This window comes from Dipteris shenzhenensis, chromosome 4 (genome assembly GCF_047967505.1).
Source record: "Dipteris shenzhenensis isolate YYH24624 ecotype China chromosome 4, Dip_SZ_1.0, whole genome shotgun sequence".
In the NCBI taxonomy this organism is placed as follows: Eukaryota; Viridiplantae; Streptophyta; class Polypodiopsida; order Gleicheniales; family Dipteridaceae; genus Dipteris; species Dipteris shenzhenensis.
In genome coordinates, this window is record NC_141599.1 from 29733539 (window position 1) to 29756676 (window position 23138).

Here is a 23138-nt window from a genome sequence, read left to right on the forward strand (position 1 = left end):
ACATCTATGCATCTGACCTAGCACATAAAAAGAACCAAAGAAAAGAAATTATTTGCTATTCTTTCATCAATCGACGGTTGGTATAGATCTAGATCAGAGTAGACTAGATTGCCATAGAGGGGATGCTTTGAATTTCCCCAAGTTGCTAATCTAAGCCATCCCCACAATTCTTGACTAGTTCCTACTCGAAGTTAGTCCCTACACTCACATATGTTTTCACATCATCACATTACCTGAAACCTGATGTTCATCAGTTCAGTGAGTAGATTTTAGAGTGTTTAGAGGCATTGCTGATTGATGGAAATGGTTGGTAGATAGCACATGATTTGATTTCACACACACATTCCATCATTGTAAAGCCTATTCGGCTATTTCACGGCATTGTGCATATCATTTCAAGCCTTGTAAAGCCTCTTGGCTATTCCTAGCATCGTTTGCCACAAGCCTTGTAATTCATATAGGATTATATATTGCAGTTCTACCTTCACCGACAGCTCAAATTTCATCAGCTGCAGTCAGTGTTTTGCTATTGATTCAGACAATGATTTTCACGACATTTTGAGTACATTTCTTGCACCATGTCTATGACTAGCAACCTCAATTTGGAGGCATCTGCTAAGCTAGACAAATCCAATTATGGCACATGGAAATATCAAGTGGAGACCATTCTTGTACCTCAAGACAAATGGGATTATGTCGATGGATCTACACCTAGACCGTTGGACGATCCAACCAGTAGTAGCTCTACTCCACCTATTATCACAACACCAGCAATGGGATCTACAATGGAATCTCTAGCTACACAAATAGTTTCCACACCTATAGCAAATCTTGCCATTGTCTAAGCATGGGCTGAATGGGATAAGAAAGATAAGTATGCATATCATCTGATCAAGTAGAATGTGCAAGATGTCATGTTAGGACAACTCAACACCATCAAGACATCGAATCAGCATTAGCATCATCCTCAACAATATCAAAATCAGCAAAGAGAAAATCATTCCAATTGATTAAGATTCCAAGGACAAGGGAATGCATCCACCAACATGTCAAACATCCAGTGTAACTACTGTCATAAGTTTGGACACTATGAAAGATATTTTGCAAGAAGTAGTACGACCAATGTGATCAATCCAGTAGTCATCGAGGGAATTTTCGAGCAAAGGAAATCATCATGGTGGAAATTCTAGTCACAGTCATTATGTAAATGAACATGGGAATATGTTTCGTGCAAACGAGGAAATGCAAAAGATTGATACAATGTATCTAGACAATGACAACAACCCAAAAGAGGATTTCAGCTCTATCAAGTTGACCAAGATCCTTGGTACATCAACAATGGTGCATCATCTCACATGACAAATCACCAGGAGTGGTTCACAAAGTTGAAACCATTAGAAGGTCAAAAGAATGTCATCTACACACCAGATAACACACCAAATTCAGTTTATGGGACATGAATTATCCCTATGAACAATTTCACTAGTATGAAAGGATTGGTGAAAGATGTACTCTATGTTCCAAATCTCAGCAAGAACCTCTTGTCAGTAGGTCAAATGATGAAACACAACTACTGAGTCATCTTCGATGGAGATGAATGCACTATCAGAGAAAAATCTAGAAGATGTTAGCTAGTAGGAAAAGGTGTCAAGGAAGGACACTTATACAGAATGCTAGCTACAGTACTAGAGAAGCATGCCATGTCAACTCAACCACAACAGATGCCACTATCCGTAAAATGGCACAAGAGATATGGTCATGTCAATTTCAAGAGCTTGCTAGATCTTAGGAATCAGAGTATGGCAATCAGGATTCCTAAGCTACAGTTTCTTGGAAAAGATTGTGAAGCATTCTACTTCAGTAAACAAAATCAAACCAACTTTAGTAGAAGCACCTCTTGAGCATGAGGTATTCTTGATTTGATTCATACAGATGTATAGGGTTATGCCCAAACCGGTAGCATCAATGGTTCACTTTAATAAATATTGTTGGGTCTACTTTTTGAAAGAGAAGTCTGAAGTGTTTTCCAAATTTCAAGAATTCAAAGCCATGGTAGAAAACCATACAGGCAGAAAGATCAAAGTGATGAGATCAGATAGAGGAGGTGAATTCATGTCGTCAGCATTCATGAACTTTTGCAGAAGTCAGGGCACTCAAAGACAATTCACTTGTGCAGATACTCCTCAACAAAATGTAAGAGTTGAAAGGAAGAATGGTACTTTAGCAGATAGTGCTACAGCAATGCTTAGTAAAAAGCATCTTCCGAATTAGTATTGGGTAGAAGCAATAGCCACTGCAAACTATTTGCTTAATCATGTAAATGCATCATGGTTGGCTATAGTGAAGAAAGAAAAGCATAAAAGTTGTATGATCCTATCAACTGCAAGGTCATTATCTCCAAAGATGTAATCTTTGATGAGGAATCAAAATAGAAAACCTCAAATACACAGGATATAGATGCATCGATTTCATAGTCATCTATAGAAAAGATTGATGAAAAAGGGCAAGAATTGCCTAAAATGCCCCAAGTAGAGCCACAACAGCTTAGATGGTCTACTAGGGAAAGCAGACCACTAGCCAGACTGACATCTACTCAGAAAGGCAAAGCAATTTAGGTTGAAGCCACCAACTATGCTCTTATGACTACCATCAGAAGAGACAATGTACTTTGAAGATGCAGTAGACAAGCCAGAATGGCAAACTGTTATGAATGAAGAAATGGATACTATGTATAAGAATAATACTTAGGAATTATGCAACCTTCCACCAAGAAAGAAGGCCATAGCAAACAAATGGGTATACAAAGTGAAGTACATTATTTAAAAATACAAAGCTAGACTAGTTGCAAAAGGATTTGCCCCCATCAATATGGTTAAGAGTATGATAAGACTTATGCCCCAATAGCAAAGATGGATTTTATATGGTTCTTGATATCACTAGTGACACCCAACATATGGAATGTGTACCAGCTCGATGTCAAGAATGCATTTCTCAATGGTTACCTACACGAGGAAGTCTACATGCAACCACCAGTAGGCTATGTTGAGCAAGGAAAGAAGAATAAGGTTTGCCATCTCAAGAAGAGTCTCTATGGCTTAAATCAAGCACCTAGAAGTTGGTATAGTAGAATTGACAAGTATTTTGTTGATTTGGGATACATGAAATCCAATGCCAATCATACTCTCTACTACAAGGTTCAAGGGGAAGACATTACTATTGGTGGAACTTTTGTATGTAGATGATCTAATTGTGATAGGAAGCAAGGATAGCTTCATCAGAAAACTAAAACAAGACTTATCTGTAGAGTTTAACATGAAAGATCTTGGACTTATGCACTATTGTCTTGGAATTGAGTTCTGGAGAGATTTAGATAGCACATTCATGAGTCGGCTCAAATATGTTAATAGTCTCCTGAAGCACTTTCATATGGTAGATTGCAAGATTACAGCCACTCCCATGGAACAAAGTTTGAAACAAGCCTACAATAAATGAAAGGTACTAAAGGAAGCTCATCGGATCTCTAATATATTTGACTATCACACAGCCAGATATTTGTTATGCAGTATATTGTTGTTTTGAATTGGACTCCATCCAATGTTTCTAGCAGCATAGCTCTGATGGGATTCATCTTTTGTACTTGGTAGGGTCCTTGACCTAGATACTTTAGTTTCCCTTTGTGTACTTTGGCATTGTATAACAGGACCAAGTCACCTTCCTTGATGTCTTTAGCTTTAAGATTTCTGTCAAACGATGCCTTTCTTCTGCGTTTTTCTATTGTCATGGCATGGTAGGTGACTAGTCTTGTTTCTGTATGCTTCTCCATCTGATAGAGTCTTTCTTTCAAGGATTCATGGTCTCCCATGCATTCCTGTACTGCGATGCGTAGGCTTGGTATCACAAATTCTAGTGGGACCACAGCTTCAAGGCCATACACCAATTAAAAAGGTGTGTTCCCTATACTGACCTTAAGTGTGGTTCTGTATGCCCATAAGGCTACATTCACTTTCTCTGCCCAATCAAAACGCTGTGGTTCTACTACCTTGGTGAGGATAATGCATATTATTTTGTTGGTGGATTCAGCCTATCCATTCACTTGGGGGTAGTAGGGTGTGCTTTTTCTACGGATTACCATAAAGCCAGACAAGAGTTCTTGGATTACCTCATTGACAAAATGTGTGCCTCTATTCGACACAATTTCAATGGGGCATCTGAATCGGGTGATCACAATTTCATATAAGAATACTGTTGTGCTTCTAGTATCTACCTTTCTGAATGCTTTAGCTTTTGCCCATTTTGTAAAGTAATCAATGGCCACAATGATGTAGTGTGCCTGTGTTTCTTTTGCTGTGGGATGGATGGGACCCACATAATCAATCCCCCATTTTTCAAATGGTTTTTGTGCAACAACTGTTGTTAGGGGATTGAAGTCTTTGTGTTGTGGTTTAGTAGTCTGTTGGCATACATCATAGCCTTTTACATATTCATAGGCATCTGCCCATAGTGTTGGCCACCAGTAGCCTGCGAGGAGAACTTTTCTTGTTGTGGCTTCCCCTTAGAAGTGTCCTCATGCAATGCCTTCATGGACTTCACTCACGATTGGCATGATCCCATGAGGCATTACACATCTTCTCAATATATGGTCCTTGCCCATCTTGTACAATTGTCCTACAACAATGAGTTGATAGGGCGCACGCTTTAGAATCAATTTTTTGGCATCTACCACTTTCATTTCAAGGGGTGGTCTTCCTGCGATTAAGTACCTAATGATATCTCCACACCACTCTGGAACAACATCTATTTGAAATAGTGTGGCATCTGATAAGTCATCTTCTAATCCAGTGGCTTCTTCTCCTGACTTGACATGAGACATGTGATCAGAAATATAGTGTTGGGCACCTTTGCGGACCATTATTTTGAAGTTGAATTCTTGAAGCAAGAGGAGCCATGTGGTTATTCTTCCTATTGTACACGGACGGTTCACAAGATAAAGCAATGCTTGATGGTCGGTGTAGAAGACAAAATCATTTGCCAATAGATAGTACCGAAATTTCTTTACACTATACACCATTGCTAGAGCTTCTCTTTCTGTGGTGATATAGTTGATCTATGCATCATTGAGTTGGTGACTGGTGAAGTAGAATAGGTAGTCTTTCTTATGTTCACCAAGTTGACAAAGCACACTCCCAATCGCATACTTGGATCCATTAGTATGAACATGAAAATCAATATCCCAATTGGGAGATATAACGATGGGTGCTGTGATTAGGCGCCACTTTAAAAGCTCAAAGGCTTTGTTGCACTCTTCGGTCCATAACAATTCCACTAATAATTTGTAAAGTGGTCTAGCTATCATGGCATACCGCAATATAAATCTTATATAATAGCCGGCATGTCCCATAAAGACCTGTACACCTTTGGAATTTGTAGGAGGAGGCAATTCCATGATTATTTTGATTGTGTCCATGTCAGTTGCAATCCCATGTTGAGAGACAATGTGTCCCAAAACAACTCCGTTGGTGACCATGAACTGGCATTTTGTTGGATTTAGGGAGATGTCGTACTCCTTGCATTTGATTAGTACTACTTCAAGACAATTGAAGTGGTATTTTTTGTTTGAATGGATGCACAAATCATCCAAGAATACCTCTAAAAACTTATTCAAAAATGACTTAAAATCTGTGAACATGACTCATTGGAATGTGGCGGGGTCATTATAAAGGCCGAATGGCATGACTCTATATGCAAAAATACCCATTCTATAGCAAATGCTATTTTTGATTGGTCTTTAGGAGCAATTTGCATAGTTTCATTTACCAATTTGTTAGGCTCTTTTTTACTTTCTTTTTCTGAAGTCTCTTGATCGAGAGCTTCATCCACACATGTGGCTTATATTTCCAAAACTTCTTACATTGGCAACTATGGGGTAGCTTTTCCAATAGTAAGGTGTTTCCAAGTAAGGGTTCATTTTGCTGAGCATACTCCTCCAGTCCCTTAGGGGACCATTCAAGAGGCGCTGGTTCTGATTTTGAGGGAGTTGGCTTTGCAAAGTACAATTCGATGATGGACTCATTCGAATTCATTAAAGTGCTGTGGGCCTTGGCTTTTCTACAATTTCCTCCTTCAGCTTTCTTGTGGGATCTTCTGCTGTTATTCAACTTTGGAGGTTCAACTTTTGGGAGCTCGACTGCCATTAGGACATGCAAAATGGCTGTCATTATCAAAGATTTGATCTTCAATTTTAGCATTCTCAGCCTTTGTTTCAAGGTCCCAAGGAAAATCAAAGTCATCATTGGTATGGGTACCTTCTTCAGGTTCATTATTCCACTCAAGGTTAGCCATAAAGAATGGCACCTCTAGATTGATTGGTTGTTCATATGTCATTGGAGGATCTACCTGTAGCACCTTAGCATCAATCTACGAGAAGATGGGGTCTAATGAATGGCACTTGTCGATGGTTGCCAATGTTTGTATCCAATTATTTACATCACTTTGTAAATCGCCTGCTATGGCATGCTGTTGCAAGGGAGTTGATTTGCTTGAGATTGTCGTTGAAGATGTGTCATCCAATGCTCTAGGCATAATTGGTTTTATAGCTCCTGTCCCCACATTGACCTTGATTGCAGTGTCGTGATTCTAGATTATCAGTCTATTAGTTCCCTAGTCATGGAGGACTGATGCTTCCCATAACCAAGGACGTCCCAGTAAGATTTGATAGGATTTTTTGGGGAGATCCAAGATTGTGAATTGAAGGAAAAATCGGACTCATGCGACCTTTGTGGACATGCCATTCACTATTTTTCAGGGTTTAGCCCATGAATCATCAGCAAGGCATATGTTGAAATTAGTCTTTTGCATTGGTGGGAGACCCCATTCTTCATAGAGCTCCTTTGATAGGAGATTTACACTTGCTCCACCATCCACTATGGGTTGGACTTCATTATATGCCGTGTGGATCAAAGGCATAGTAATGTTGCATATGCCATCTCTCTCACCCATCTGCACAGGGATATTTTCAATGTCATTCATAGGTGGAGGGGGATATTCGAGTTCAATCCATCCTTTGAAATTCTCCTAGAGATTGGGACAATTTTGTAGGAGGATTCCGATGGGAATTGACATAGGACAACTCAGGATGCTAGAGAGTGCAGCTCCTTCAAGCTGACGTGGCGGTACATTATGTTGTGGAGTCTGTTGTTGGAATAGAGGCTTGAGTATAGTATCAATACTTTGTGGGGCCAAGTCATGTATTGGGTCTTGAGCTTGTTTCTCAGTGTCAAATTGAGCTTGTTTCTCAGCCTCAAATTGAGCTTGTTCCTTTTGTACCCATTGTTGAAGTGCCTGAAAATGAGTCTTCTCCACCTCTGCATTTGGGTATGGAGCTTCTTTTATTTGAGGCTCGGGAGTTGATGTGGATGAGCTCGGTTGCTCATTGCTTGGTGGAGGTGGAGGCACTTTTGCTTTATTTTTAAGAAGCCACTTTGGTTGGATTGGAATGTTAGGGTCCTTGGTGGCCTCTTTTTGTTGGCATGTGCTTACATTTACAGGTTGTGATATTACACTTGCCGCGGACCCAGACTTTGATGGTCCACCCCAATGATGCCGATTGGGATGTCAAGCTTAACCTCTTTTTGTATTGGGACATTATTTTTCATGGGACAATCCATACAGGCATATCCTATGCCACAATCTTGGCAGAGGGGTTGGAAAGTAGCTGGGCTACTAGGATGAGGGCACTCCATGATCCGGTGATTTTTGCCACAACCGTAGCACTTGATTGGTGCTTGATATGTGTTGGGACGTACCTGATTTGCATAAACTGGTATTAGACCCTCTGCACCTTCTACATAGTATACTGGGTACTCTATTTCATACTCAAATGATGAGTCTACTTCCTCGGCTTGTAATTCATGTATTGGAATTGCTTGAGGAGCTCAATTTGGTGCCCTTGGATCTGGTCATAGATTCAGATTCCTGAGTAGTTGTGGGACTTGTGTCTGAATGGGAATAGGATTTAGCCTTGGAGCTAGGGGTGCTTGTGCAAGTGTTGGTTGCCTGTACATTAGCATGGGTGCCACTTGGTATTGTTGAGGTCAAGGCGGGTTGTTGTGCATGCTGAAGATGCAACTGTTTTCATCATGGCCACCGATGACGCTTCTTTTATTTGAGGATTAGGAGTTGATGTGGATGAGCTTGGCTGCTCATTGCTTGGTGGAGGTGGAGGCACTTGTGCTTTCTTTTTAAGAAGTTGTTTTGGTTGGATTGGAATGTTAGGGTCCTTGATGTCCTCTTTCTGCTGGCATGTAATTACATTCACAAGTTGTGATATTATGCTTGCCAGTCCCAGACATTGATGGTCCACTCCAATGATGCTGATTGGGACAGGCTTAACCTCTGTTTGTTGTGGGACCTTACTTTTCATGGGAAAATCCATATAGGCATGTCCTATGCCACAATCTCTGCAGAGTGGTTGGAAAGTAGCAAGGCTACCACGATGAGGGCACTTTGTGATTCGATGATTTTCTCCACACCCGTAGCACTTGATTGGTGCTCGATATGTATTTGGGCAAACTTGATTTGCATAAACTGGTATTAGACCATCTGCACTTTCTACATAGTACACTAGGTACTCTGCTTCATACTCAAATGGCGAGTCTACTTCCTCGGCTTGTAGTTTGTTGGAATACTGAAAGGAAAGAGTAGAGTGGACACAAAATCAGAATACTTGCTTATAGAATGAAGAAGAGTGAGGTCCTTAAGTAGGCACCTCATACAAGCTCACTGACATCATTGATGACCTCAGAGCTCCACAATCATCTCCTCAATCTGCTCCTAGATTCTCTCAATCATCCTATGTGGCTCTTCCACCACCTAACTGTGCTTGTGGGCACCTAACTGTGCCTCTAGCACTCACACATAGAAACATAAGGTGTGCCTGAGGCATACACCTTGAGATATCCCAACAAACCCCCCCTCAAGGGAATGCCTCAGGCTATGTCAAGGATACATCTAGTCTCATAGTTTCTCATGCCATCTCATGGTGGTCAAGGATAAATCTATGGCTAGGTTCTCATGCTAGCAAGGGTTCCCTTGGGTGTAAGGTAAACAAAGAGGGATACAAAAAGACCTTCCAATGGTTATCTCCCCTGCATGTACATGCACACAATGTCTGCAGGAGGTACCATGGAGCAAAACATACACATGGCCTACATCATAAGGTGACCAGAGGTGTTTACAAAACACACAAAAACACAATAGTTTATTTCATTCATTTTGGAGGACTATCCAGGCTGAGTACCTTGACATAAAAGGAGAGATCTGGAGCATACATAGAGATGTTTTAAAATGCATAATCTTCATGGGATGCCTCATCTTGTGGAGGCAAAATATCCATGTCAAGGCAAGGTCTTACCACATGGGCAGTGTCTAGTGCCTTATAAGATGGTACTATGATAGAACAAGTGGATCTAAAAGTCATATCCTTCAAGAGAACAATTATCTTGTCATCTCCATAGTTGTGTAGAGAAGCATATCTTAGGTATCTGACCTTCATCTTTTTCTTGTACTTGGAGTCAAATAAAAGTGCCATGAGAGGGTAGATCTCTGTAGCTGCTTTCTTTTTGGCAACCATTGTTTTGGCAATCTTCAACAAGGAAGTCAGGTTGGCATTTTCATCCTTTGTAGCATAACAAGACATTGCTTTATGTTTTGGCTTTTCACATATTTTGCATAAGCAAGCCATGAGAGGCTCTAACCCAAGTATTGGGTAGTGTCTTCTCTCTTACAGGGCTTAGAATAACAACTGAAATGCTTCAAAATATAAGCATTTAATGTAGCAAAGTCTTGTGACCAAATTTCAAACAATGATGCTTTCACTTACATGCTTCATAGAAGTGGCTAAAATGAATACTTTCCAATCAAAACCAGGTCTAGCAATTCAAAACAAAACTAAAGCAACACTTGTAGTGAAGTTATTGAAAACTTCAAAAGACCAGAAATGCTAGAGTAGCATTTTATGTAGCATCATTTTCAAAAGCTTGTCAAAACTGTCAAAACTAGAGAGCTGAACTTGGAGGGCTTATAGCTCACTCTTCAAAGCAAAAGAAAGGGGGCTTTTTGAGGCAAAAGAAAGCTGGTATACCACAGTAGAACCTCTGGGAAGAAGAGGCGAAAAAACGCGTCAGGTTGCCTTCTCCTTCTTCAACAAAATCGACTGGTTTTTCTCTGTTTTCTCCTTCAATATGCAGCCATTGCTGCTCAGATTTCAGCACAAGGTAGCTCTAGGTATGGACCAGCCCCCCCCTGAAAGTAATTAGAGAAAGATCAAGTGTGCTGGGAGAAAACGTAGAAGAGAACGTCGACGACCTTCCTGTAATGGCGACGAGCAGAAGCGAGGATTCGTCGATTCCTTGCAGCCAGAAGTTCACCCCAACTAGGTGGATCTTCAGCTGGAAGGGTGTGGGAAATGGCTGAGAATCGGAGGAGAACAGGCTTAAGCAAATTTTTGGAAGAAGAGGGAGAGATGGTGAAGAAGAAGAAGAGGAAGAAGATGATGATGTGGCAAAAATGGGTTCAAGGAGGATCAAATGGCTCTGATACCATGTTGGAATACTGAAAGGAAAGAGTAGAGTGGACACAAAATCAGAATACTTGCTTATAGAATGAAGAAGAGTGAGGTCCTTAAGTAGGCACCTCATACAAGCTCACTGACATCACTGATGACCTCAGAGCTCCACAATCATCTCCTCAATCTGCTCCTAGATTCTCTCAATCATCCTATGTGGCTCTTCCACCACCTAACTGTGCTTGTGGGCACCTAACTGTGCCTCTAGCACTCACACATAGAAACATAAGGTGTGCCTGAGGCATACACCTTGAGATATCCCAACATAGTTGATGTATTGGAACTACTTAAGGAGCTGGATTTGGTGCTCTTGGATATGGTCGTAGATTTGGATTTCTGAGTAATTGTGGGACTTGTGTCCAAATTGGAACATGATTTAGCCTCGGAGTTGGGGACGATTGTGCAAGTGTCGGTTGCCTGTACACTCGCATGGGTGCCGCTTGGTATTGTTGAGGTCAAGGTGGGTTGTTGCACATGTTGAAGATGCAATTGTTTTCATCATGGCCATCATCGATGATGCAGCTATGGCACCACAACCTTGGCGGTGGATTTGCTTGTGCAGTGATCCTAGCTCTTAGGACTGGGCACTCATTTGCTGTATGACTGGCCATGCAATGTGAACCCTAGACATTTTCTCGTCGTGGATAAGTCAAAGGTGGTAGCCGAGACAAGTGAAGCTTTTGTTCCATGGCCTACATCATGTCTTCTTTTGGCTTCATGCTCATGGCCTCTAGGCGATCTTCATTTGATGTTTCGGTAGTGGACTTTGATTTGCCCTTTTTTGAGCACTTATCTCATGCACTAGATCTACCATCATCACTGCTAGTGTCAGAGTGATCATGCCATCCTTGATGTCAATGGTTGCCACATGAGCAACACCGAACATTTCATAGGTACTAATCTTTTTCATATCCTTTCGGATTTTCTTTCTTAGTCCTGCAATGAAACAGGCCATGAGGTACTTTGCATTGGGGCATGGGGGTTGGGGGGGGGGAAGAAAGGGTGGTGGTGGAGGGAGAAGGGGGGGGGAAAAGGGGGTGGTGGAGATGGAAGGGGTGGAGGGTAGAGGGGGAGATGGAGGACGAGGGGGGGGAAAGGGGGGGTGGTGGAGATGGAAGGGGTAGAGGGGGAGATGGAGGAGGGGGAGGGGGAAAACAGAAAAAGAAAAAACTTTGACGGAAAATGGAAAACTTTGACAGAAAATGGAGAACTTTGATGTAAATCCAAAGGGAGGAAGAGATGGTCACCTGAACGCTCTCCAAGTCTTTCTCAATGTAATAAGATTGTTGATGACCAATGGACAGTGGGTGGATGGCTAGGTAATCGCTTTGCGAGATGGGCTTGAAGTAACTTACCATGTGAGGATGGGAGTAGGGTGGTGGTCGATGGAGAGGGAGGAGTGTCTTGCATAGGGCTCAGAATGGGGAAGAGGATGGAGGCAAGATGTGAAACAAAAAAGTATGAGAGGGATGGGTTCTCTTTTATAGGGAAGGAGGGGGAGCTATGGATTTAGTCAAACACATGTGCACCTATGAATTTGTCCAAGTTTGACTAGGGAGGTGGTTTTAATTTTTATTTTGGGTTATGGCATTTAGATCCTTTAATCATTGATTGCCCATAACTTTTGGTGGTTGTGTCAGAATGTGTTTTCGTAAAAAGGAGAAATGTTCAAAATTTCAAGCTCTACACTCTGACAACCATCACATGGTCTGATTTATTCTTAAATTGTTGTTTTTCTAGAAAACATGCATTTTCCTAAACCGATAGCTAGAGTTTCAACTAGGAAATATTTTTATTTTTTACTTGAGTTGGAAAAATTTTAGCTCTCCTAGCTCTTGAGTGATATGTTCATGAAAGTTCAAAGTATTTTGTTTTTTACACATATCTACGTATGTTTACTTGTTACTTGAGATACTAGTCTCCCCGACAACGGCACCAAATGTTGGCTCTTTCCTATGGCTTTCATAGGAAGAGTAGGGTATTCTCAGTATGCAAGGTTCTAAGGATTTTTGCCACATACAGATATATAGGGGTTGCCTTTTGTAGTATATGTTGAGAGTTCACGCTCAACATCATGTGATCATGTGTGCATAGCACCATCACATGATCATATGTGCATAGCACTAACCTTATAGAGTGCTATAAAGGAAAGGGTTAGATCCCCTAACCCTAACCCTAAAAGGGTTTGTATATATTCTATTTTTTCAACTAATTCTAGTGTACAGTTAGTCATTTGTGGTGTGCTCTCTAGCTGTGCCCTCTCTCCTCATCTCCACTCTTCTCCTCTCCCCTCTTCATATTTTGTCATGGTATCAGAGCTTCCTTGTCTTCTGCTGAGACATTGAGTTTCTTGAGAGTATGAGAGAGTGTGATAGAGAATTTTCGTCGATTCATTGAAAGAAATTTCCGTCATTGTTCTTGAGAGAATTCTGATTGAGAGCTTATGTTTTCATTATTGAGAGAAGAGAGAGAGCTTACAAAGCTCGGATATAGGGAGAGTTCATTTGAGAGAAAAGAGAGTTTTTCAGAGACTATTGAGAGTTTGTGAGAGCTCTTCGTGAGAGAGATATGCTTATGACAGAGAGTCTGAGTTAGCCAAGGCCTCGACTTGCTTCTATCTCTAGCGCTGCTACTGATTGCTGCCAATTGCTCGACCTTCACGAGCATCGACCTACGCTACTCCTTCCTAGCTCCCAACGCCCACGGCAACAACAACTACGAAGCTCCTCAATTAATGAGCCAGTGAGCCATGCCAACGAGCCTTCTGACGACAGCCCATAGCAAGGCGACCCTGCAACAGATCCTCCATCGACCGGCTTCATTGAAAGACACCGAAGGACGTCTCCAACTACGAGCCACTGGCACTCCAAGGCTCCCAGCAGCCTCCAACGCCTAGCTCACAAGCTCACGCTTCTACTATCGAATGCGACTGGCTCCAAAACCTCCAACAGCAACAGCCAATGGGCTGCTCCATCGACAATGCAATGCCTCTATCGCCATTTGCTTTCAAAGCAGACGACGAGCTGCCAGCCCATCTAAAGCCTTCAAACGGTCATAACGTCGAAGGTGAAGGAGATGGAGAGGACGACGAAGATGACCAGGATCCATCGAAACTTGTCCAGGTAGTCAACCTGCTTCGCCAACGCGTTCTTTTGCTTGAGCGTACTGTGCTCCTTGAAGCTCTCCATAGCGTGCGACTCCAAACGGCTCCATCGACGCGGTTCCTCTTCTCTGGCTACATCTGCAGCTAAATAGCGACAGGAAATGCGAATGCCCAAGCCTCGGAAAGGCTTGTTTACGTCAAGCAAGTGCTTTTGGCTACTTTGAAAGGGTTGACTCTTTTGGAACGATCTAGGTCGAAGCTTTGTGCTGGCGCTCAAGCATAGAAGCTGCCAATTGTGGCACGACGGACAGCAGGAGCGCGATCGGCAGCAGGCGAAAGCGAGCATAGCATCTAGAGCTACTGCTGATGAAGCTCGCATCGCTATAGCGGATGAACTCGCGCTCACTAGCAACGCAAGCCAGTTGAGGATCACACATAGACTCCAATGCAGAGCCAACGTGCGCCTCCGCGACGGAATCGGAATCTTCGTCAGAATCTTTGATCGATTCCGGTGCCTCGCATTCCAACACGTGGCAGATAGGGTTGGTCAGCAACCCTAGGTTTGGTTACCCACCAGTGGTCAGTCACTTGACACATGGCAGATTTGATCTACTCAGGGTTAGGTTCAGTCAACCATAGTTAGGTGGTTTGATCACAATTGTGCCACGTAGAACCCTCATCTTATCTGCCACATCAGCAAACATGTCATCAGTGACATGTCATCTACCACGTCATCAGTGACACATCATCAGCCACATCACTTGCCACATCATCAGTGACACGTCATCACTGCCACGTCACCTCTGCCACATCAGCAGTGCCACCTTAGCACTGACCCCTGCAGGCACAGTCCCTTACCAGGCACACTGTGCACACACTGCATGTGCACACACTCCTGCCACCTCAGCACAGAGCTTCACTAGCACACCTCTTGCTAAGCACAGTGCCACATCATCACTGCATGTGACTCACAGTGACACATCATCATTGAGCACCATTTGCACTCCTTTTGCCCCTCCACCTAGATCAAGTCATATCTCTTGATCCAGGAAGAATTTGAGGGTGCTCCAAAAAGGAAAGTCGCTCGTTTTTTTGTGCTCTACGCGCTCGTTACATCATGCACACATTTCGGTGCAAGTTACACTCACATTTGTGCCTTGCCGACAAAACCACTTCCTTCATGCACATTTGCCTCTACATCGACGCATCTGACCCAGCACTTAAAAAGAACAAAAGAAAAGGAATTATTTGCTACTCTTTCATCGATCGACGGTTGGTTTAGATCTAGATCAGAGTAGACTAGATCGCCATAGAGGGGACGCTTTGAATTCCCCAAGTTGCCAATCTAAGCCATGCCCGAAATTCCCGACTAGTACCTACTCGGAGTCAGTCCATACGCTCACATCCGATTTCACATCATTACATTACCTGAAACCTTACGTTCATCAGTTCAGAGTTCAGAGGCATTGCAGATTGATTTAGTGGGCAGATAGCACTTGATTTCACACACGCATGCCACCATTGTAAAGCCTATTTGGCTATCTCACAGCATCGTGCACATCATTTTTAGCCTTGTAAAGCCTCTTGGCTATTCCCGGCATCATTGCCACAAGCCTTGTAACACAGATCAGATCTTATATACTGCAGTTCTATCTTCACTGATGGTACAGAGATTTCACTTGGCATCTTTAGTGTATTTGCAGTTGATTCATATAGAGTTTTTCAGGACACTTTTGAGTACATTGTTTGCACCATGTCGACTAGCAACCTCAATCTGGAGGCATCTGCTAAGTTAGACAACTCCAATTACGGTACATGGAAATACCGAATGGAGACCATTCTTATGCTTCAGGACAAATGGGAGTATGTCGATGGATCTATACCTAGACCATTGGCCGATCCAGCCACCAGTAGCTCTACTCCATCTGTTGTCATAGTACCAGCAACGGGATCTACATCTACACAAACAATTTCCGCACTAGTAGCAGATCCTGCCATTGCCCGAGCTCAAGCAGAATGGGATAAGAAAGACAAGTATGCCTATCACCTGATCAAGCAGAATATGCAAGATGTCATGCTAGGACAGCTCAACACAGTGAAGACATCAAAAGAAGCATGGGATATGTTCGCAACTCTCTACGAGTCCAAGAACACATCCAGGATTCTCACCCTGAGAAACCAGATCAACCAGAGTTTCCGCAACAGCAGTGAAACTGGTCATGCTTATGTACTCCGCATCAAAGACTACAACAATCAACTTGTAGCAGCAGGAGAGACTATGAATCCCGCAGAAATGGTTCAAGTAATTCTGAATGGACTAGGAGAAGGATATGAGAATCTAGTCTAGAGTATTGCCATCCAACGGTAAATTCCAACACTGGAAGAACTTCAGTCAGTTCTACTTGGTGAAGATCTCAGGACTCAGGCCATTCAAGCACGTAAAGGTCATTCTAATGATCAGCATTCACAGCTTCAGATAGAAGCAGAGGCAAAGGCAGAAACAGAGATAGATCATATCAGAAAAGTGGTCATCATCAACAAAGTCAAAATCAGCATTAGCATCAGCATCATCCTCAGCAACATCAGAATCAGCAAAGAGGAAATCATTCCAACCGAGGAAGATTCCAAGGACGAGGGAATGCATCCACCAATGTGTCAAACATTCAATGCAACTACTGTCACAAGTTTGGACACTATGAAAGAGATTGCCGCAAGAAGTAGTACGACCAAGGCGGTCGATCCCGAGGGAATTCCCGAGGAAGAGGAAATCATCGCGGTGGACATTCTAGTCACAGTCATTTTGCAAATGAACATGGAAATATGTTTCTTGCAAGTGAGCAATTGCATCAGACTGATACAATGCACCTAGACATTGATTTCAATCCCAAAGAGGATTTCAGCTATCAAGTCGACCAAGTGGAACAGGATCCTTGGTACATCGACAGCGGTGCATCATCTCATATGACAAATCATCAGGAATGGTTCACAGAAATGAAGCCATTAGAAGGACAAAAGAATGTCATCTACACAGCAGACAATACACCGAATCCGGTTCAAGGGACAGGGGTTACCCCTATGAACAATTTCACTGGTACAAAAGGATTAGTCAAAGATGTGCTCTATGTTCCGAAGCTCAGCAAGAACCTTTTGTTAGTAGGTCAAATGACGGAACACAACTACAAAGTCATCTTCGATGGTGATGAATGCACTATCAGAGACAAATCCAAAAGAGGTCAGCTAGTAGCAAAAGGTGTCAAGGAAGGATGCTTATACAGGATGCTAGCTACAGTACCAAATAAGCATGCCATGTCAGCTCAAATGCAACAGATGCCACTATCTGCAAAATGGCACAAGAGATATGGTCATGTCAACTTCAAGTACTTGTTAGATCTCAAGAATCAAAATATGGCAATTGGGATTCCGAAGCTACAGTTTCTTGGAAAGGTTTGTGAAGCATGCTGCTTCGGCAAACAAAAGTGAACCAACTTTGTCAGAAGTACCTCTCGTGCACGAGGTATTCTTGATTTGATTCATACAGATGTATGGGGTTATGCCTAGACCCGCAGCATCAATGGTTCACTTTATTACTTGACCTTGATCGATGACTACAGCAGATATTGTTGGGTCTACTTTCTGAAAGAGAAATCTGAAGTGTTTGCCAGATTTCAAGAATTCAAAGCCATGGTAGAAAACCAGACAGTCAGAAAGATCAACGTCATGAGATCAGACAGAGGAGGTGAATACATGTCTTCAGCATTCATGAACTTTTGCAAAAATCACGGCATTCGAAGACAATTCACATGTGCAGATACTCCTCAGCAAAATGCAAGAGCTGAAAGGAAGAATGGGACTTTAGCAGACAATGCTAGAGCAATGCTTAGTGAAAAGCATCTTCCGAATCAGTATTGGGCAGAAGCAATAGCTACAGCTAACTACTTGCTTAATCGGCTTCCTATCGAACCGATACAAGGTATGACTCCTTATGAAGCATTCACTGGACACAAGCCATGCATTGGGCATCTCCGCATATTTGGTTGCATAGCATATGCCCACATACATGATGATCATCGCAGGAAATTGGATGAAAAGTCACGCAAATGCATCATGGTTGGCAACAGTGAAGAAAGCAAAGCATACAAATTGTATGATCCCATCAACCGCAAAGTCATTATCTCCAGAGATGTAATCTTCGATGAGGAATCAGAATGGAAAACCTCACCTACACAGGAGATAGAAGCATCAACTTCACAGTCATCTACAGAACAGGTTGATGAAGAAGAGCAAGAATTACCACCAACACCCCAAGCAGCGCCACAGCAGCTCAGACGGTCTACTAGGGAAAGCAGACCACCAGCCAGATTGACATATGCTCAGAAAGGCAAAGCAATTCAGGTGGAAACCACCAACTATGCTCTTATGACTACCATCATGGCTACAGAAGAGCCAGTGTACTTCGAAGACACAGTAGACAAGCCAGAATGGCAAACTGCTATGAATGAAGAAATGGATGCTTTGTATAAAAATAACACTTGGGAATTATGCGACCTTCCACCAGGAAAGAAGGCCATAGCCAACAAATGGGTCTACAAAGTGAAGTACAATCCAGATGGTAGTATTCAGAGATACAAAGCCAGATTAGTTGCAAAAGGATTTGCACAACAATATGGCCAAGATTATGATGAGACTTATGCTCCAGTAGCAAAGATGGATTCCATACGGTTCTTGATATCACTAGCGACACTCAGTAAATGGAATGTGTATCAGCTCGATGTCAAGAATGCATTTCTCAATGGTTATCTAGACGAGGAAGTCTACATGCAACAACCCGTAGGTTATGTTGAACCAGGAAAGGAGAACAAGGTTTGCCATCTCAAGAAAAGTCTCTATGGCTTAAAACAAGCACCCAGAAGTTGGTACAACAGAATTGACAAGTATTTTGCTGATCTGGGATACATGAAGTCCAATGCAGATCATACTCTCTACTACAAAGTTCAAGGGGAAGATATTACTATTGCACTTTTGTACGTAGATGATTTGATTGTGACAGGAAGCAAGGATAGCTTCATCAGAAAATTAAAACAAGACTTATCTGCAGAGTTCGACATGAAAGATCTTGGACTTATGCACTATTGTCTTGGAATTGAGTTCTGGAGAGATTCAGATAGCACATTCATGAGTCAGCTCAAGTATGTCGACAGTCTCCTGAAGAAGTTTCATATGGTAGATTGCAAGATTGCAGCCACTCCCATGGAACAGAGTTTGAAACTTACTAAAGATTCAGAAAAGCCTACAGTCAATGACAGATACTACAGGCAGCTCATTGGATCGCTCATATATTTGACAATCACACGGCCAGATATTTGTTATGCAGTAAGCTCACTAGCACAGTTTATGGCAAATCCAAAATAGTCTCACTGGAATGCAGCCAAAAGAGTCTTGAGATACATCAGAGGTACAAGACAGTTTGGGATAGAATACAGAGGAAGTCATCCACGGTTGCATGGATACTGTGACAGTGACTATGCTGGAGATCATGAGACCAGGAGATCGACACAGGGATATGCATTTTTCCTTGGTCAAGGTGCTATATCATGGTTGTCAAACAAACAGCCAACTGTTTCTTTGTCTTCGACTGAAGCAGAATATAGAGCACTCACTACAGGTGCATGTGAGGCTATATGGCTCAGAAGACTATTGTCAGAAACAGATTACTTTGATGAGTCAAAGCCAACAACAATATACTGTGATAATCAATCGGCTCAAGCATTGGCCAAAAATCCAGTATATCACTCCAGGACAAAGCACATTGATGTCAGAGAGCACTTCATCAGAGAAAGAGTGTTACTTGGTGACATCACACTACAGCATTGTGATAGCAAAGAAAATGTTGCAGACATCTTTACCAAACCACTTGGTAAAGAGCTATTCGAGAAACACCGACTAGCTCTTGGTTTGATGTAGAGAAAGGACATTCCCATTAAAGGAGTGTGATGGAATGTAATGCTCAGTCCTTCTTATATTCCCCAGAATCATCATCTTGAGGGAAGGCCTACTTCATGATGTTGATCTTGAGGGAAGGTGTTGAGAGTTCACGCTCAACATCATGTGATCATGTGTGCATAGCACCATCACGTGATCATATGTGCATAGCACTAACCTTATAGAGTGCTATAAAGGAAAGGGTTAGATCCCCTAACCCTAACCCTAAAAGGGTTTGTATATATTCTATTTTTTTCAACTAATTCTAGTGTACAGTTAGTCATTTGTGGTGTGCTCTCTAGCTGTGCCCTCTCTCCTCATGCTCTAGGTGCTTGCTTTAAGCCATACAAGGCTTTCTTAGACCTACAGACAAACTCAAGATGAACAGCATGAAAATAACCTGGTGGCTACTCCATGAAGACCTCTTCTTGCAAATCACCATGCAAGAAGGCATTCTTTACATCCATTTGATGTAAAGACCATCCCTTTGATGCAGCCATAGCAATGACTGCTCTTACGGTTGCCATCCTTGTAGCCGAACTGAATGTTTCTTCATAATCAATGCCATATGCCTGTGCATACCCCTTGACAACTAATCTTGCCTTGTATCTATTCACATAACCATCTACATTGTGCTTCACCTTATAAACCCACCTACAGCCAATTGCATTCTTGTCATTAGGCAAAGGCACCAATTCCCATGTAGCATTTGCTTCCAAGGCATCCATTTCTTCATCCATGGCTTTCTCCCATTTTTCTTTTCCCATGGCTTGCTAAAAAGAAGTGGGTTCTGGTTCCTATATCACTTTGACCATATAGGCATAGTGAATGGCTGTAAATCCATCATATTTCAGCCTATCCATAGGATACCTAGCTCTAGGCCTGCACAAAATAGGCGCACTTCCAGGTGCTCTCAAAACATCCTTGGTCTTCCTTACTCCAGGTGTAACAACAGAAGGAATACCCAACTCATCATCAATGCTTTGTTCTGAGCCACTGCATTCACCATCCAAGAGTGACCTGCATTCACATCAAACATGGGTTGATCTACCTTCTCTTTTCCTTTTTGTGATACCTGCATACCACTATCTACATTGCTTTGAGGAGATTCTCCTGATCTCAATCTACCTATCCATGGCGAAGTATGTGAACCACTGCTAGAGGACACTGTAGGTTCACTAATATTTTGTGATTGTTGCTGTGAATTCTATGCAACATTACCATTTTGTGCATCTACATCATCAATCACATTTACTGGTTTATATCTCATCAAAAACAACGTCACTACTCACTATAAACTTATGAGTAGAAGGGTTATAGCATCTATACTCTTTCTATTGCAGAGAATAACCAATAAAGATGCACTTCTCAACTTTTGGATCCAACTTGGACCTCAACTCATCTGGCACATGAACATAGGCAATGCAACCAAAAATTTTCAAATGAGAAATATCTGGTTTCCTACCAGTATACATCTCCTTTGGCATCATGCCATGTATTGCTGCAGTGGGAGTCCTGTTCATTATGTAAACTGCTATAGCAATTGCTTCAGCCCAATAATATTCTAGTAGGTCTTTTTCATTTAGCATGGCTCGAGATACCTCTCTAATATGCCTGTTTTTCCTTTCTACAAGTCCATTTTGCTGTGGGGTATGATTGCATGAATATTGCTGCTTTATGCCATGCTCCTGCAAGAACCTTGCAAACTCATTTGAGAGGTACTCTCCCCCTCCATCTAACCTTAGGCATTTTATTTGTAGGCCTATTTCTTTTTCAAAAGCTTTGAAATGCCTAAACACTTCACTTTTATTTTTCATAAAATACACCCAAACTTTTCTGCTGGTCATCAATAAAAGTGACAAAATAATGACAGCCTCCAATAGAGGTAGCTTTAGTAGTCCACACATCAAAGTGGATTAATTCCAATGGCTTCTTACTCTCTTGAACATGTCTAGGAAATGGTTTCCTTCCCTGTTTTCCAAGGCTTCACATAACTTATGCATTTTTGCAACCTTGAACTTAGGCAATCCTGCAATAATATTTTGGGCTTGCATTGATTTAAGTCACTGTACATTAACATGACCAATGCATTTATGCCAGATATCAATATCTACAACTAAACCGGTCCCATGTGCAAACATTGCTGCACTCAATTCAGGCATGTCCGCATCCAACGTAAACATCCTGCCCTTCTTCTTCCCTTTTGCTATTAAGTGACTGTTATTTTTCATATCCTCAACAAAGCATCCATGAGGATTAAATCTGACCTGCAAGCCCTACTCAACCATTTGACCAACAGAAACTAGGTTCTTGGTGATATTCGGGACATGAAATACATCAGATAAGTATTTCTTTTTCCCATCTTGCATAGACAAAGGAATTTTACCAATTTGCACAATAGGATGTATAGTATCATCACCAGTCTTTACAAATCCTGGTCTTTCCATTTTCCTTGAATCCTGCATCCATTCTGCATGACCTATCATGTGGTTTGCTGCACTTGAGTCAACATACCACACATCATTGCTTTCTTTTGCACTTGTCACAGAATTGGTCATGTGTTGCACCATAAACAGATGCTCATTTCCATCATCACCCTGTCTACTAGAAGATGCATAATTCCCTTGCTGCAATTTTCCAATCATGATGTCATTTTGCTTTTTATAGCAATCTTTAGCCATATGACCCATTTTACCATAGTAGTAGCATTCAACATTGCTGTTTGCATTTTGGCCTCTCTGCCATCCACCATGACCTCTTTGGCTCCCCCTGCCTCTAGAGTTACCACATCCTCCTTTATAGGACTAGTTTTCTTGAGTTTACTACATATTCTGATTTCTACCACGGCCTCTAGATTGGCCTGCTCTACCTCTGCCTCTACCTCTTCCAACATTTGAGTAGAAGACAGTTTCTTTTGAAGTTCCTTCTGAAGAAGATGCACCACCATTTCTCTACTCTTCAAAAATTAGAAGAGCAAACAACTCCTCAAAATCAGGAAAATTTTCATGGATGGCAATGGATGTCTGGAAATGTGCATAATCCTTTTCTAGACCATTCAAGGTCACAGAAACGAAATCATCATCTTCCACTGGTGACCTAATGGAAGCAAGTGCATCTGCAATTTTCTTCACCTTCATGTGGTAGTCATTGATGCTCATATTTTCTCTTTGCACATTGTGCAACTCTTGGTTGAGTTGCATTTTCCTGGCTTGCGTATTTGTGCTGTACATTTTTGCCAAAGTATCTTATGCCTCCTTTGGCATACTTGCACCCTAAATATGCACAATCATAGAATTTGAAATATTGATAGACAGCCAGTACATAACTTTTTTGGCTCTCTCATGCCATCCTTTAAATGCTTGCATTTCCTGTTGATTGGGAACATTAGGAAGAACTGGTTCTTCTTCATTTCCTATAATGAACTCCCAATATCCT